This window comes from Tupaia chinensis, unplaced genomic scaffold (genome assembly GCF_000334495.1).
Source record: "Tupaia chinensis unplaced genomic scaffold, TupChi_1.0 Scaffold000100_1, whole genome shotgun sequence".
NCBI classification, from domain to species: domain Eukaryota; kingdom Metazoa; phylum Chordata; class Mammalia; order Scandentia; family Tupaiidae; genus Tupaia; species Tupaia belangeri.
This window is the reverse complement of record NW_006159564.1, coordinates 196463-211241: the sequence shown is the minus strand read 5'-3', so window position 1 is coordinate 211241 and position 14779 is coordinate 196463.

Here is a 14779-nt window from a genome sequence, read left to right as displayed (position 1 = left end):
TCTTTCTTTCTTTCTTTCTTTCTTTCTTTCTTTCTTTCTTTTCTTTCTTTTTTTTTTTGAGTGCATGCACCCTATAGCAAAAACCTCTCCAAAAATAAAATAAAATAAAATAAAATAAAATAAAATAAAATAAAATAAAATAAAAAGTCTGTAGTTGTCTTACACGCAATTAGTCATTCTCCTCACTAATCAGATTTAGGGTTCAGGGGATAAAGAGATCTGATTGCCCATACGCCATAATTGAAGCATTGCCTGTATATCTACATCCTGCTTAGAAATTTTTCTCTGTGCACTGGAGACCAGTCTCTCCTAGATTCTTCCAGTCTTTCTGGGCTCTTGTTGTTGTAAGATGTCTCTCTTGTGTGGACACATGAAACATAACATGTCCTGCTTGTACTTATTGCCGGGTCCTAATGTTGATTTCTGTTTGACATCATTGTTGCCATGTCCTTTACTTTTCCATTCCTGACTAATTCTAATCACTGCCTTAACTCCTATTTCATCAGATATTTCAGAACAAAGGTCTGTAATAGACAACATTGTGTAATAGTTAGAAAGACAAAATTTAGATCTAGATTGTCTGTTCACATTTTGTCTTTGGTCCCAACCAGCATATCCTTGAACAATTTGTTCAAATTCTCTGTATTTCCATTTATTTTATGTAAAATAGAGATGGTTATTATAGAGCCTACCTCACTCATAGGACTGTTTTTAAACATTAAGAGGTTCATTTGCTCATTCATAAATTGCACCAGTGAAAGCATAACACATGTTTCCTATGCTAATTGCTTTATGAGCATCATCTTTTCTGAGTCTCACAATGTTTTGAGATAGAGCCATGGTTATCCCTATTTTATAATTCAGATAAGATAAATCAAGTAACTTTTTAAGAGATTAAACATTCAATAAAACATGTGGCTAGGACTTGAACATAGGCCTGACTCCAGATACTCAACTTTTAACATACTATGTAATCTTAGATTTGCTAATTGTCCCAACTCAGACCTGTTTCTGCTACTTGGTGGACTCTCAAGTCGTTATCTCACCTCCGTAGTTCGCTCTCATTCCCAGTTTGCCTTCAGATTATGCAATTTATAGAGATCGAGGACATAGATCAAAGCTGAGTGAACAATGTAGAATCATAACATTTTTTGTTTCTCTTTCCTACTGAATTCAGTTAAAAATGAATAGATACCTAGTTGTGGTCTTGGTTGTGTGAGACAAGAGGCTTTTATACTAGGCAAATAAATCCATAAAGAGTTTATGTATGTGCCATCTTGTGTTTGCAGAGATGTTCCTCTAGAAACTTTATGTGAGTGTGGCTCAGCAAAAAAGTAAGAAAAATTTAAGGGGAAATAAAATATTTTCTTTTGAAATCAGAAAAGAGTTTTAATTTAGTAGATTATATTGAACCGCTTTAAAAATATTCTATAAGAGATCTTCAAAAAATAATAGAAAATGAAGTAAAGTAAAATTTTATGTTGGTGCAAAAATTTTTTGAAATTCATGCATAGTTTTTTATAATACACCATTTTAATTAACTTTTTGAAGACCCATTGTATTTAGATATGAGTTATCAAAATACAAGGTGCTTCAAATAGAATGTTCATTTAAAATTCCAAATAAAAACAAAAGACAATTCACTATGAGGACACTACCTGGTGGTAAAATCTAAAGGCCAGGCCAAGATTTGCCCTAAATCCATTTGAGTGTGGAGATTTTGTATGTGCACCTTTTATACATCTTCCTCTCCCACAAAGTGATGTGAAAAAGCTCATTCAAAAACGACATTATGGTTCCTTTAGCCCAAAGAAGTTTCAAGCTTGCTAAGTTATTTCTTCATATTGCTTTTTTTGGATCTCTTTTATTGGAACTTATGTGCCTTAAAAGTGCTAAAGGAAAAAGGAAACACTTAAACTACTCAAAGATTTGAATCTTGCTATTATCTTAGACTGTAATTAAGAGAAAGATCTATAAATCAGTAGACGAAATTAATTTAAAAACTTCCCTAAAAAAGAAGCAAGCAGCTAAAATAAAAACCAACACAGAGAATAAATAATAGAACTCTTCAGATTAAAGGAGTAAATCTTTCCAAATCCAACACTCTTAAGCACTCCAGAGGAACACATAATTCTGTCATTACTAGTATTATTGTTAGTTAATTGCTTCAGCTTAAGTTATTAGTCTCGGTCCTGTACAAGCTGTATTACCATATAATTAAATGTCATATTATCATGGATCCAACATTACATGGTTATTGGTTCAAAGTGTAGCTCTATATTTCATTTATTGCAGTGAATGTATTAATACTCTTAGATAACAAATGCTTTTCTCCTGTACATAGGGAAAAAATTACTACTTTTTAAATATTGGCATCTTCACAAAGGGTGACATTGTTCTATTTTAACATGATATCCTCTTTAAAATCGTTGAGGCAGGTGAACATTGTCTAAAACACTTTCTGCCTCCTTTTTATGTATCTCTTTTTTATTTGAAGCCACCTCTTCTTAACAACCCACACCCGGCTCTGCAGAGAACCTTTCCCTTTGTGGTAGCTCAGTGACTATGTGTGATGCTCTCAGATGCTCTACTCTGTACTACTTCTACATGGGGCGTCTTGCTGGGAATCAATCTTGCGGACCAGTTACCTCCTCTTTCTTTAAATTTCATACTTCCCTTCCTTCCCATCGTTCACAGCTGACAACCTTTCTTGTATTTCACTGGAAAAAAAAGAGGCAACCAAAAGAGGACTTCCTCTTTATCTACCACCAAATTATATCTGCTCTAGTATGTACATTCTGCTGAAATTTTCACTCTACATTAACTCTTTTTTAAAGCTTAGTACTTCAATCATGTATTGGATCCCATTTTCTTTTATATAAGTCAGATTTTTCTCTTAAAATATCTCAATTTTTCCTCCATTTTTACTGGCTCTTCCAATTAGCATATGAACATTCCATAATGTCTCACACTTGTAAGCAAACAAAACGAATCATGAAAACTCTCCTATGATTTTCTTGTCATCTTCTAGCTCCTTCTCCATTTCTATCTATCTCTCTATCTATCTATCATCTATCTATCATCTATCTATCTATCTATCTATCTATCTATCTATCTATCTATCTATCTATCTATCTATCTAATCTATTGTTAGAGTTATGCCATAGGGCATGTGTGCTTAGGGCATGTGTGCTTGCCAGAGAGAGGCAGATAGAAATAGAGGGAGGGAAAGTGAGAAATCACACCCTGGGGGCTGGATGATAACCACTTCACAATTCTTTCTCCTCCATTCTCCTTTTGGGATTTTGGCCATGCACAAGCATGTGCTCTTTGTGAGCTTCAAGTCACTGGACTGGGACTCGAACTGTGGCCAGCCAGGTGGGAGTCCAGCACATTAACCACAATGCCACCTGCTAGCGTCTCCCTTTCCATTTCTTTACACTCTTTTATGCAAAGCAAATTTCCTAAAAATTGCCCATCTTTGTTATCTTTCTTCTTTTTCTTTCATTTCCTCTAGAATTCATTCCAGAGAAGGCTTTGTTCTCATTACACCACAGAAACTGCACTTGTTAGTCTCACCAATGACTGTGGTGTTGCCAAATCCTATGACCAATTTTCATCCTTAGCTTCTAGGACACTATTATTTCTGGGGTACTTCTTAGAATTCTTTGCCTATATTATTTTTTGTTCAGCAAAACTCTTTTTTTTTTTTTTTTGAGAGGTTTTTGCTATAGGGTGCGTGTGCTCGCCAGACAGACAAAGAGAGACGGAGAGATAGAAAGCGAGAAATCACCCCCAGGGGGGATGGCCACACTGCAATCCCTTCTCCTCCATTCTCCTCTCGGGATCTTGGGCACGCATGAACACACACCTGGTGTGAGTTTCAAGCCACTGGGTCTGGGACACGAACTGGAGTCGACTATATGGGAGTCTAGCGGCATAACCATTACGCTAACTGCTGGTCCCTGTTCAGCAAAACTCTTTCTGATTAATTTTCCACTACCATCTTATAAGTGCTGAAATGCCTAGATGCTCCTTGGATATTATCAGTTTCCCATCTACACTTATTCTTTTGGTAGTCTTATTGTGTCCAGTGACTTCAATAATTGTTTACTTATATGTTCAACCATAACCTCTTCCCTGAACACCAGATACTTTTATTCAACTATTTATCCAATATTTTCATTTGAAAGACCAATATACAGCTGAAAGCAGATGTGGTCATTACGGAATTCTTATTTTTCCCACTGAATTTGTTTCTCCCTGAGAAGTTACCACTGTTTATCTAGGGAAATTAAGCCAAGACCTAGGAGTCATTTATGAGTTCTTTCTTGCTAAATATTCATATCTAATCTTGAGACTGTTTTGGTCACTTCTACTTTTAAAAAATCCCCCAGATCTAAACATTTTTTCACTGTGTTTACTGCTATTATTCTAGTGCAAACCAGTATCAACTTTCTTTTTAGCCCCACCACTCAGATATCCATTCACATGGCAAACACCTGAGAATCACCTACAATATGCCAGGCACTATTGTTGGTGCTGATTTTGCAACAACGAATAAGCCACACAAAATCCTTGCCTTCAAAGAATTTAAATTCCTCTTTAGGGAGATGCTTCCTATTGACCTTCATGAACTCTTACTCTCTCCCCTGTCTCCAGTTCATTACCCACATAAAAGCCAGGATAGTCTTTTTTTTTTTTTTTTTTTTTTTTTTTTTTTTTTTTTTTTTTTTTTTTTTTTTTTTTTTTTTTTTTTGAGAAATTTTTCACTATAGGGCGCGTGCGCTCGCCAGACAGAGATAGACATTAGAGACAGAAAGCGAGAAATCACCCCCCAGGGGGGATGGTCACGCCGCAATCCCTTCTCCTCCATTCTCCTCTCGGGATCTTGGGCACGCACGCCCACGCGCCCGGCGTGAGTTTTAAGCCACGGGGTCCGGGACGCGAACTGTGGTCGACTGCGTGGGAGTCCAGCGACATAGCCATTACGCTAACTGCTGGTTCCCAGGATAGTCTTTTAAAGAACCTAAGTAAGATCAAGTTGTTTCCCTGCCGAAAGCCCTCTAGTGGCCTCTCTGACCTCATTCTCACTCTCTCCTTCATTTATTCCATGCCAGCTGTGCACAAACATGCTAAACTCGTTCCAGCTTCCTGGACTTTGTACGTACTGTTCTCTGTGCCTAGAAAGTTCTTCCCACGCTCTTTATGTGTCTCATGCCCTCACTTCTTTCAGACTCAGCTTAAATGTCACCCCAGAGAGTGCGTCCCTAATCCCCCTCTCTTAAATAATTGCCCTTCATCACTTTCGATGCCTTGAGCTTCAATTCTTTTCTCTGTAGCATTTACCTATCTGAAATTTATTTATTTATCTGAATTTTATTCAACTTTTTTATCAGAATGTAAGATCATCATGGTAAAAGATTTTGTTGGTCATGTTCCTTGTTAGTACTCACAATAGTACTTGCTGTATGGTGAGCACTGGTGTACAAATAAATTAACAAATGAAAAAAATCTAAATGTCATAATAGGCAGAAAGTTCACCAAACTTGAAATCAAGAGAACTGAGTTCCAATCCTGGTTCTGTCATGGACTAGTTTAAAAGCCTTGAACAAGTCATTTTCTACCTTCTTACATCTGTTTCTGTAGAATGAGAAGTTTGGACTGTGATTTATGATCCTGATTCTACTATTTTCAAATCCTGTGTTTGTGAAGTCTTCACACTAGAGACCAGATCCATGCCTTGTCTTGCACAAACAGGAGTGATAGAATTTTTTCTAGAGCTGCCAGGAAGTAGACATGGGACTTGTCTTTTCTCTGTATCCTGTCAGTGTTGAGATCCCTGCCAGGAGGGAAGTCACAGCATTTGCATCTGCATAAACATTTTAGTCAAGAAACTCCTCAAGTTGCCTACTGAAGAAAAGAAGCCAGAGTGGGAAGTACCACATGAGAAGAGAGTCAATGGCGCTTTGATCAGAAAGTTCATTACATTTGCTTCAGATCGCAATGCATAGTCACTCAGGTCTGCAATCACTTACTCTGTGTTAGGCAGAAATCCTAGAGGGAAAAAATAGCATGTGTGCAGGACTCCATCTGTGTGAGCCCCTGCCAGAAACATTTATGAATCACTTGTCTCCTGATAGACAACTTGCTTTCTTAGTTTGCAATCATATTTCCCACAGATGTTGCCTTTGAATTAGCCATTGTCTTATTTCATTTAGAATGTTTTCTCTGATTTGAGACCAAATTACGAGCAAATCCCACCTACCATCAAAGCTGGCAATACTTGCCCAACATTGAAGAAAGGAGACATTTGGGGCAAGCCAGGGAGCTGGAATCCAGGATCAGGGATAGACATTTCTACAGAGATTTGGAGTTTGGTATTTCTCAAGTCCTGGCATCAGGAATGTTTACTCTCAGGTTATGCGAAGTCCCAGCTTGGGTTCTGGAAAAAATGACCTGACAACTTTGCCTGGAAGGAGTTTCTTGCTAGTTTCTGTGTGTGTAAATCTTGTTTCCATTAGACTACAGTTATTGTCGTGTGGTCTAACCTAAGTGATGAAGATGTCACTTACTGAATAGAACCCATACCTATTGTGGCCTTTATTGGCTGGCAGTTTATATCTATTACATATAAAACCCAGTAATGATCATATTGTGTGGGTCTCAGATGTTACTGAGAAATGTTGGGAGGTAAATGAATTTTCTCTGGGAAAAGAAGTTAGCACACTGTGTTACAGAGGTCTGTTTATTTCTTCACTTTTGAGCCATGCTGCATTCAATTTCTGTTGACATTTTATTAACTTCAATTCAATTTTCCTTCTCTTTTACTTTAGATATAAAATACTTTAAAAAATCTTCTAAACTAAATTTTATTTCTTTATAAAAACCACGTCTAAATGTTCCAATGGGGTGTCCAATTTCAAATACATGAGCTTGAAGTTAAATGCAAATTTTAATTTCCTTTATAAAGGAGCTGATGGAAATCCATTGTGAAAAGGTTATGAGAAAAAGCTTATCTTGTAATTGCAGCCAAGATCCAAGTCATTATTTAAGACGTGAAGCATTTGGCAACAAAAAGATTGTTGTCATTAAAAAGGAAGCCCAGCACATTACTCTTGGGAAGAGAAAAAATAATTTAGCTGTCATTGTTACTTAAGAAGCGACATAGAAAGATGGCAGAAATTAAAATGAGCAATTTTATTTCAAATAGTAAAACATACATTTTTTTTTCAGCTAAGGAGCAGATGATAATGAAACATTGGGTGATTGATTTAAACATATCAGAGTGAGATTCATTTGTCAATTACTTACCATCTAGCTGAATTTGTATTTCTGTAATGCACAAAACTGAGAGGAGGTCAACAGGACAGTGATAGTAAAGAGACAAGAAGTTGTTCTCTTACTGCACCATGACCAGATGGAACTCAGTAACCACATTGGTAGGTTTTCTTATAAAATATCCATTTTAAAATAAAGTGTTAGAGTGAGGTCATTGAGGTCTTCTTGGCTGGATGAAGAGGAAAAGGGCACTGGATATTTGCACAGGTAAGTATTTAGAAAGTTCTATTGTTTTACAGGCTATAGAAAAATCCAGTGTGCTTATCACCAACTCCTCCCAAATAGCTCCCCCAGATGCTTTCTCCTCCATTTTGGACATGAAGCACTGTCCAAAATGTTTCTGGCTCTCTCTCTTTTCTCACCTCCTCCAGATGTGGTATTTTTTTCTCTTCTTTGTATGAGAGAAAAATCAGTGAACATGCTCCAAAGATGTTAGCAAATTAGATTTTCATTGTAACTTAAACTTATCATGTTTATCCTTACCTTTCATTGGATTTCTGTTTTATTAGACTGTCTCGTTCCATTTTGGGGATGAGGAAAGAGATGACACATTTAATTTAGACCACTGGAGAGAGATCAATGAAGGTCTATCTTCAAGGTTGTGGGCAGGGCTAATGGAAATGAACCATGGGTGGTGAGTGCATCAGTCTCACTGGTCTCCCATCCCCTGATCTCTCACTGGTGCTTCCCACTAACCACACCCAGTTGAAAACTGAGGAAGCTCATTGGTGCAGATGGACCTCTGGAGCACTGAGCATGATGGAAAAGATTTATGTATGTATCTGGACAAATAGAGAATATTCAATACATGGGTTACTTCTGGAAAATGATCATTTCCCTCTGTTTCTAGCATCCTTTGGGTGGTTTTCTTATCCTGTCTGCTTGGCAGCCTTAGCAATCCAAAACTAATGCTCGTGAAATTGTTAAATTAGGAACTGACATTCAAAGAAAGGAAAAAGAGTCAAGGATTCTAATGTATTTGCTTCTCATCCACAGGCTTAACAAACTTAAGCCAAGCACAGGAAAGTGAATCTGCTGCCTTCCTTTGTGATCCCAGTTGCGGTATAAGTGAATCTGCAATAATGTGCTGTGAATTAAGAGTCCAGATACAGGTAATTGAGAGTCCATTATAGTAAGAGATTTTATTTTTTGTTACTGTGGTTTGGTTCTGATTTAAGTATTTCTTCCTTTATTTATACCACTTCCTCAGTCATATTTTTTATCTCTATTTCCCCCCCCCTTGTCTTTATAAATGAATTATCCATTTCCCTTGGTGCTTGTGGAACCACTGCTACAATTAGGCTGATACACATCAATGTGTTTCCTTTCCCCTCCATTCAGAGGAGGGAGTTATAATCAAGTTTCTTGTGGTTGTGGAAATTCTTGCCTGAGCAAAAGAAATATTTTAAAGATGGACTTTTTATATAATAACCGGCTTTCCTTGAAAAGCTCCACCTAGTAGTAGATTATGGAAACTTCCTTAATTTAACTGAGTTTGGAGATTTCGCCGCCCAAGTTTCTGAATGTCTCTTAAATCATCGTGCTGCCTTTTTATCAGACTAACTCATGACATTTCTTCAGGTTTCACTGAAATGCTATTTTTTCCCCTAAGACCAGGATAAATTTTCTGTTGTGAAACTTATTATACTGTAATTACTTTCATATATCTGTCTTGGCTTGTAGATGCAGTGGGATAGGAAATGTCTTATTCACCTCTGTATCCCCTGACACTAAACAGACAGAAGACACTCCTTAAATACTTACCAAGTTGAAGTTGAATCTGATATAACAACAGACCTACTGAGGTGCAACCAGGGTAGTTTGAAACCCAATAACTTTATCAGTCATGGCAGGGCAACTCACGCTGTAAGCTGTTTAATGAAATCTCTCTCTCTTTTTTTTTTTTTTTTTCTTTTGGAGAGGTTTTTACTATAGGATGTGTGTGCTCACCAGAAAACTTAAGAGATATAGAGAGATAGAAAGTGAGAAATCAGCCCTTGGGGGGATGGTCATGCCACAATCCCTTCTCCTCCATTCTCCTCTAGGGATCTTGGGCACACATGCAGTGTGAGTTTAAGCTACCGGGTCCAGGACTCGAACTGCGGTCGACTACATGGGAGTCCAGTGACATAGCCATTATGCCAACTGCTGGTCCCAACAAAAATCTCTTTTTTAATGGCTTTATGTCTGCTTGTTTGTTTGGTCAGTAGCAAGTTTAAGAATAGAATTGTGCTTTTAGTTGCAGTGTAGAGGGATTGTGACCTTACTGCAATTTACAAAATTCCAAAAGATTTGGAAAACATTTTTGCCTATTGTTTTTTTTTGTAAATAATTATTTTGGGAAGAGGCTGCAAATTTAACTTTCTTTTCATGGACCCTTTTTTGCCTCATTTCTGTCTAAAGAGAACTGATATGAAGTGAACTGGAAACTTCAGCATTCTTTGTTCCTTTTTAACTATTATTAAAACAATGTGGAAAGAGCACTAGACTTGGACTCAGAAGCTCCAAATTCCAGTCCACAATCAACCATGTCTTCTCATCTGTGAAACAGAGACAATAATAAAACCAGTTGCACAGGTTGTTGTGAGGCGTAGATGAGATGCTCCACATAAAACATTTAATGCAGGGCCTGGCAATAAGTGCTCCTTAAATGATAATGGTGGTGGACATGATAAGAATAGTGGTGGTGGACCTTAAGTTACTTAATATATCTTAATATCGGTTGTTTTAGCTGAACCACAGGATTGGGAAGTTAATGTAAAGATAAAAAAAAGAGAAGAAAGTATTTGTAAACTGTTTGATGCTATGTATGACAGTGATAATAGTCATGATGGTAATAGTAAGTAATGGTTAGTATAAATGTGTGTGGATTTAACCCATGATCCAAGTAACTCTCAGTTATGTTCTGAACACTCTGTGCCCTTTTTCTCTTTCAGTTTCCTTATTTGGGGAGTCAAGAGATGTGATTAGAAATATAATTTAAATGAGCCAGCAAAACACTCATCAGTTGGTTCATTTTCCTAACCGTGGTATACATCAATTTCAAAACCTGAAAACTTCATTCCTCATTTCACAGGATCTTTTATCTATAGTATCATGAATACCAAGATAGTTGTAGATATAACTTGACATGTGAAAACCGTGGGCAAACAAATACTCCTGAACTAAAGGAGATAAGCTTGCCATAAACGTGCAAGTTGCTGTTTCCGATTTTGTTTTGTTTTGTTAGCAGAAAACAAAAGCCTTTGGTGACTTTAACTCTTATCACAAACAGCACCAGTTTCCAGATTCCCTCTTCTGTTGGGGTCCCCAGCAGGAGAAGTTGTGCTCTGCCAGCATTTTTCCTTCAAAGGTGCTTTTGTAATGAATCTTCATATTTACTAAGGTTCTCACCACAACTAACTCTTTCTACTCAATACCACTAAAGAGATAATTCAGGGAATTTAAGTATGTGGGCAAATTTTGTAGATAATCTCAGAATTTCAACTTTCCCATCAGATTTGACTAAATAGAACTCTTTTTTTTTCACTCTTTACTTAGCAGTATTAATGAGAAATAAGTACCTGGTAAAAGACAGGAGGGAAGAAAGTAAAAACAGAATATGGAATAATTACAATGGATAATAAGTCTTTGAAGGATTTTCAATTTCATGTTATACAGCAGATACCACCTGAAAAGTTGTCTGGTCATAAAAATGTTAGCTCTAGAAGGTGCCTTTCAGACCACAGGTTAACTTTATTTCTTTGCCAAAGTTTGAAATAGATATATCTGCTACTGATGAGTATCCTGTATACAGTCATGCTAACCCTGCTTTTCTGCTTCTCTTGCTAGGTCTTGGATATCACATAAATACTTGCTAGCAATCAGTATAATCAGTGTTGGCAAAACACAACTGTTAATGCTTTTTAATCAGCAATATTTTTAGAAAACTTGGGCTGAACGCCTGGAATAATCCCACTTAGCTCTACAGATGAATGGTGCAGCAAGTTTTAAGAATTTTTATTCTAATCAATGATGGTGATAGAAATGGCAATCGTGTTCATAGTGCTAGAAGAAACCACAAAGTCATGTGCTGTGTGGGCACGTAGACGTGTGTGTCCTGACCTCACCACATGTTTCACAGACCCAACTTTCTTCTTACACTTCCTTCTAACTTCTGTGTTATTTAACAAGAAGCTTGGGTCAAGAAAATCCCTCTGTTACCAAATGTTAGTGGAGCAAATAAGCAATACCACAGTAAAAGTGAGCTATTAATATTTTTTCAATACCTGAAGAGACAGGGCATCTATGCTGTTTGCTCTTTCTGGATGCCCTGGTATGGATCAAAATTAACCTATTTCCTTTCATGACTCAGGCTCCTTTGGCCATGGGCCTAGCCCCATACCTACCCTTTCCTTTCACTGCTTCTTGTTAAGGAAAATGGGATTTGATGTGCTGATCTGTAAGATTAGAATAGTTCTAGTGTTAATACATCTAGATAAAATAGTTGGAACCTTACAAGTTTAGCATTAAGTGAGAAAATAAACAAATAAAGCCTGCACTTAGCTTTTTGACTTTGCAACAAATTTGTGCCGAGCAATCAGGGTGAATAGTTAAAAATTATTATTTTATTAAATAGTATAAAATAGAAAGCATTTCCAGAACTATGTTCCCTTAAAGAAAATCATTCATAGGGGCCAACAGGTGGTATAGCGGTTAAGGCACTGAACTCCCATGTGGCCAACCACAGTTCAAGTCGGACCTGGCAGCTTGAAAACTCATGCTGGGCACAACTGTGTGTGTGCCCAAAATCTTGAGAGGAGAATGGAGGAGAAGGGATTTTGATATGGCCATTCTCTTGGTGGTGGAGGTGGTGGGGGTGATTTCTCACTTTTTTTTCTCTGTTTCTCTGGCAAACACATGCATCCTATAGCAAAAATTTCTCTATAAAGCAAAGTCATGAATGAGTGCATTTTGGATTTTAGAATCTTACACTGGAGCACATGTCCAGGAGCATGTCTCTAGGGAGTGATTGCCCTAGAAACCCTTCTGTAGACTAGAATGTGTCCATGAAGAATGAACACTCTAGGAGTACTACTGCCTAGTTTCACACAAGCACTCTGCCGGGGCCTTTCCTGCACACCTCCATAAGCCTTCCTGTCAGCCAAGAGCTCTAAGCACTTGGGCAGGAGAATAAAGTCGCTCACACAATAGAACATAAAGAAGGATCTCTGTAGTGCCTTTGGAAGGGGATTAGCAAACTCTAGGCATGAGTAATCTTAATTTTTTTCTGTAATTTCCAGCAGAACATGCAGGCAGCTGTCAATAGACAAAGTTATCTGAGAGACAAGAGGAGCTAACGCTATCCTTTACTTTATGGAGTTAGGGATCTCACCTACATTACCTTGTTGGAAAGGGAAGTGGAGGAAGGGCTGCCAAATGTGCTTTTTCTCTGACTGCCCAGAAGTTCCTTTGTGCCAGACAAACTCTGCTTTTTTTCAATGTGTCAGCTCTTTCTAATCATTGGTCCCTCAATCACATCAGCTCTCGTCCCCAACATTATTTTATTGCAGCTTTTGAAAAACACTTCTATTTTTCTGAAATTATGAACTTTCCTTATTTTTAGTGCAAAAATAGTATCCTTGGGGTCAGTAGGTGGCATGGTGGTTACAGTAATGGACGCCCATATGGCCTACCATAGTTCAAGTCCACGACCTGGTCGCTTGAAAATCATGTTGGGTATGTGTGCGTATGTACTCAAAATCCCAGGAGGAGACTGGAGAAAAAGGAATTGCAATATGGCCATTACCCTGGGGGGTGATTTCTCATTCTTCCTCTTACTGTCTGTCTCTGCCTCAGTCCGGTGAATGCACATGCCCTGTGGCAAAAACCATTAAAAGAAAAAAATACTCCTCTTTGCACATGTACATGTTTGTGTGCTATTTTCTTTCTTACGCTGCGGTCTCACTATGTCTTAATCCTCCTGCCTCAGCCTACTGAGTAGCTTGGACCATAGGTATTCACCACCATCCTGTAGTGTATGAAAAGAAAAAAAAAAGAAAAAAGAAAGAAAAAGAAAGAAAAGAAAAAAGGAAGAAAAGAAGAAAAGCCTGAAAGATGCCTTTTTTTTTTTCCCATAAAATTATCACGATGATAGATGGTATTTATCATTTTTGGGGACTCAACTTGGCAAAATAAGTACTTGGGAACCTCTGACAAATCTCCACATTAATGAAAAGGAAAGTACTGGATGATGAACTCAAGTCAGAAAACAGGAGTGTCCAGACATCAGGAGCAGTGATGGCCAGGAAAGCTTGGAGGAGAAGGACTGTGCAGACACTATAGCTAAGGCTGACAAGGGCATCCAGTGCCAGAGCATGGGATGAGTGAGCAGGTACTTAACAGGAAGTGTTTAAGTCAGAGAAAGTAAGATTAGACAGGAAGAAATGAACCTTGCAAAATTCATAATAAAGGAGGTTAAAGAAAAAGAGCTGACTTTAGAGGCAGTTCATAGCAGAGGTTCATGTTGATATGGGAGCTGAGATACTCTTTCAGGGGACTTGAATAGATGACATGTAAATCAGAAGCCTAACATCCTATCTCTGCTTTGTTAAAATTGTAGAGAGAGAGAAGTGCGTGTTGTTAGATGTCCCTGACTCAGTAGAAAAGGAGCTCAGATTTGAGATCTTCCTTCAGCTTAGAGCACTCATAGAGGGGCTAGGCTGAGATTCCATGATTAGGACAGTGAGGGAAATGCAATAAAAGTCTACCAGATTGCCAAGACAAGGAGAATCAGGCACCTCTCCAAAATCTCCTGAAAATAACAGAAAACAGAAGAATTTGAGAATATGGTAAATGAAAAGTAGGCGCAATTTTAGCTGAATGGATCTTCGTGTTTTTAGTTAAATTTTTTTTTTTTTGGTAAAGCTTTTTTGTCATATGGCTCATGTACTCATCAGAGAAAGATGGAGACAGAGAGAGGGAAAATGAGAATCATTTTGGCCATGCTGCAATCCTCTATCCTCCATTCTCCTCTTGGGAATTTGGGCATGCATGCATATGTGTCCAGTATGATTTTCAAGCCACTGAGTTCTGGGATTTGAACCATGGTTGGCTAGGTAGAAGTCCAGTGCCTTACACTATACCATGTGCTGGTCTTTAGTCTAAATGTTTTAAGTTACATGGGATAATATGTCCATATTCTTATTGTAAGAGATTTAAATAACACAAAAATACATAAAGCAAAAATGTCAGAGAAAATAAATACAGGGAAAGGGGTAAACATTTAAAAATGTTACCTTTCATACTCATTTAAAAGTTTCATTTCTTTCCAAACTATCTATGTCTTTCTAAATGGAAAGTTGAATCTCCTCAGAAAAGTGCTATCCAGTGTTAATCACAACTAGTAGCATATGGGAGAAGATTTCATTACTAGGATCTTCATTAAAACTGGATATTG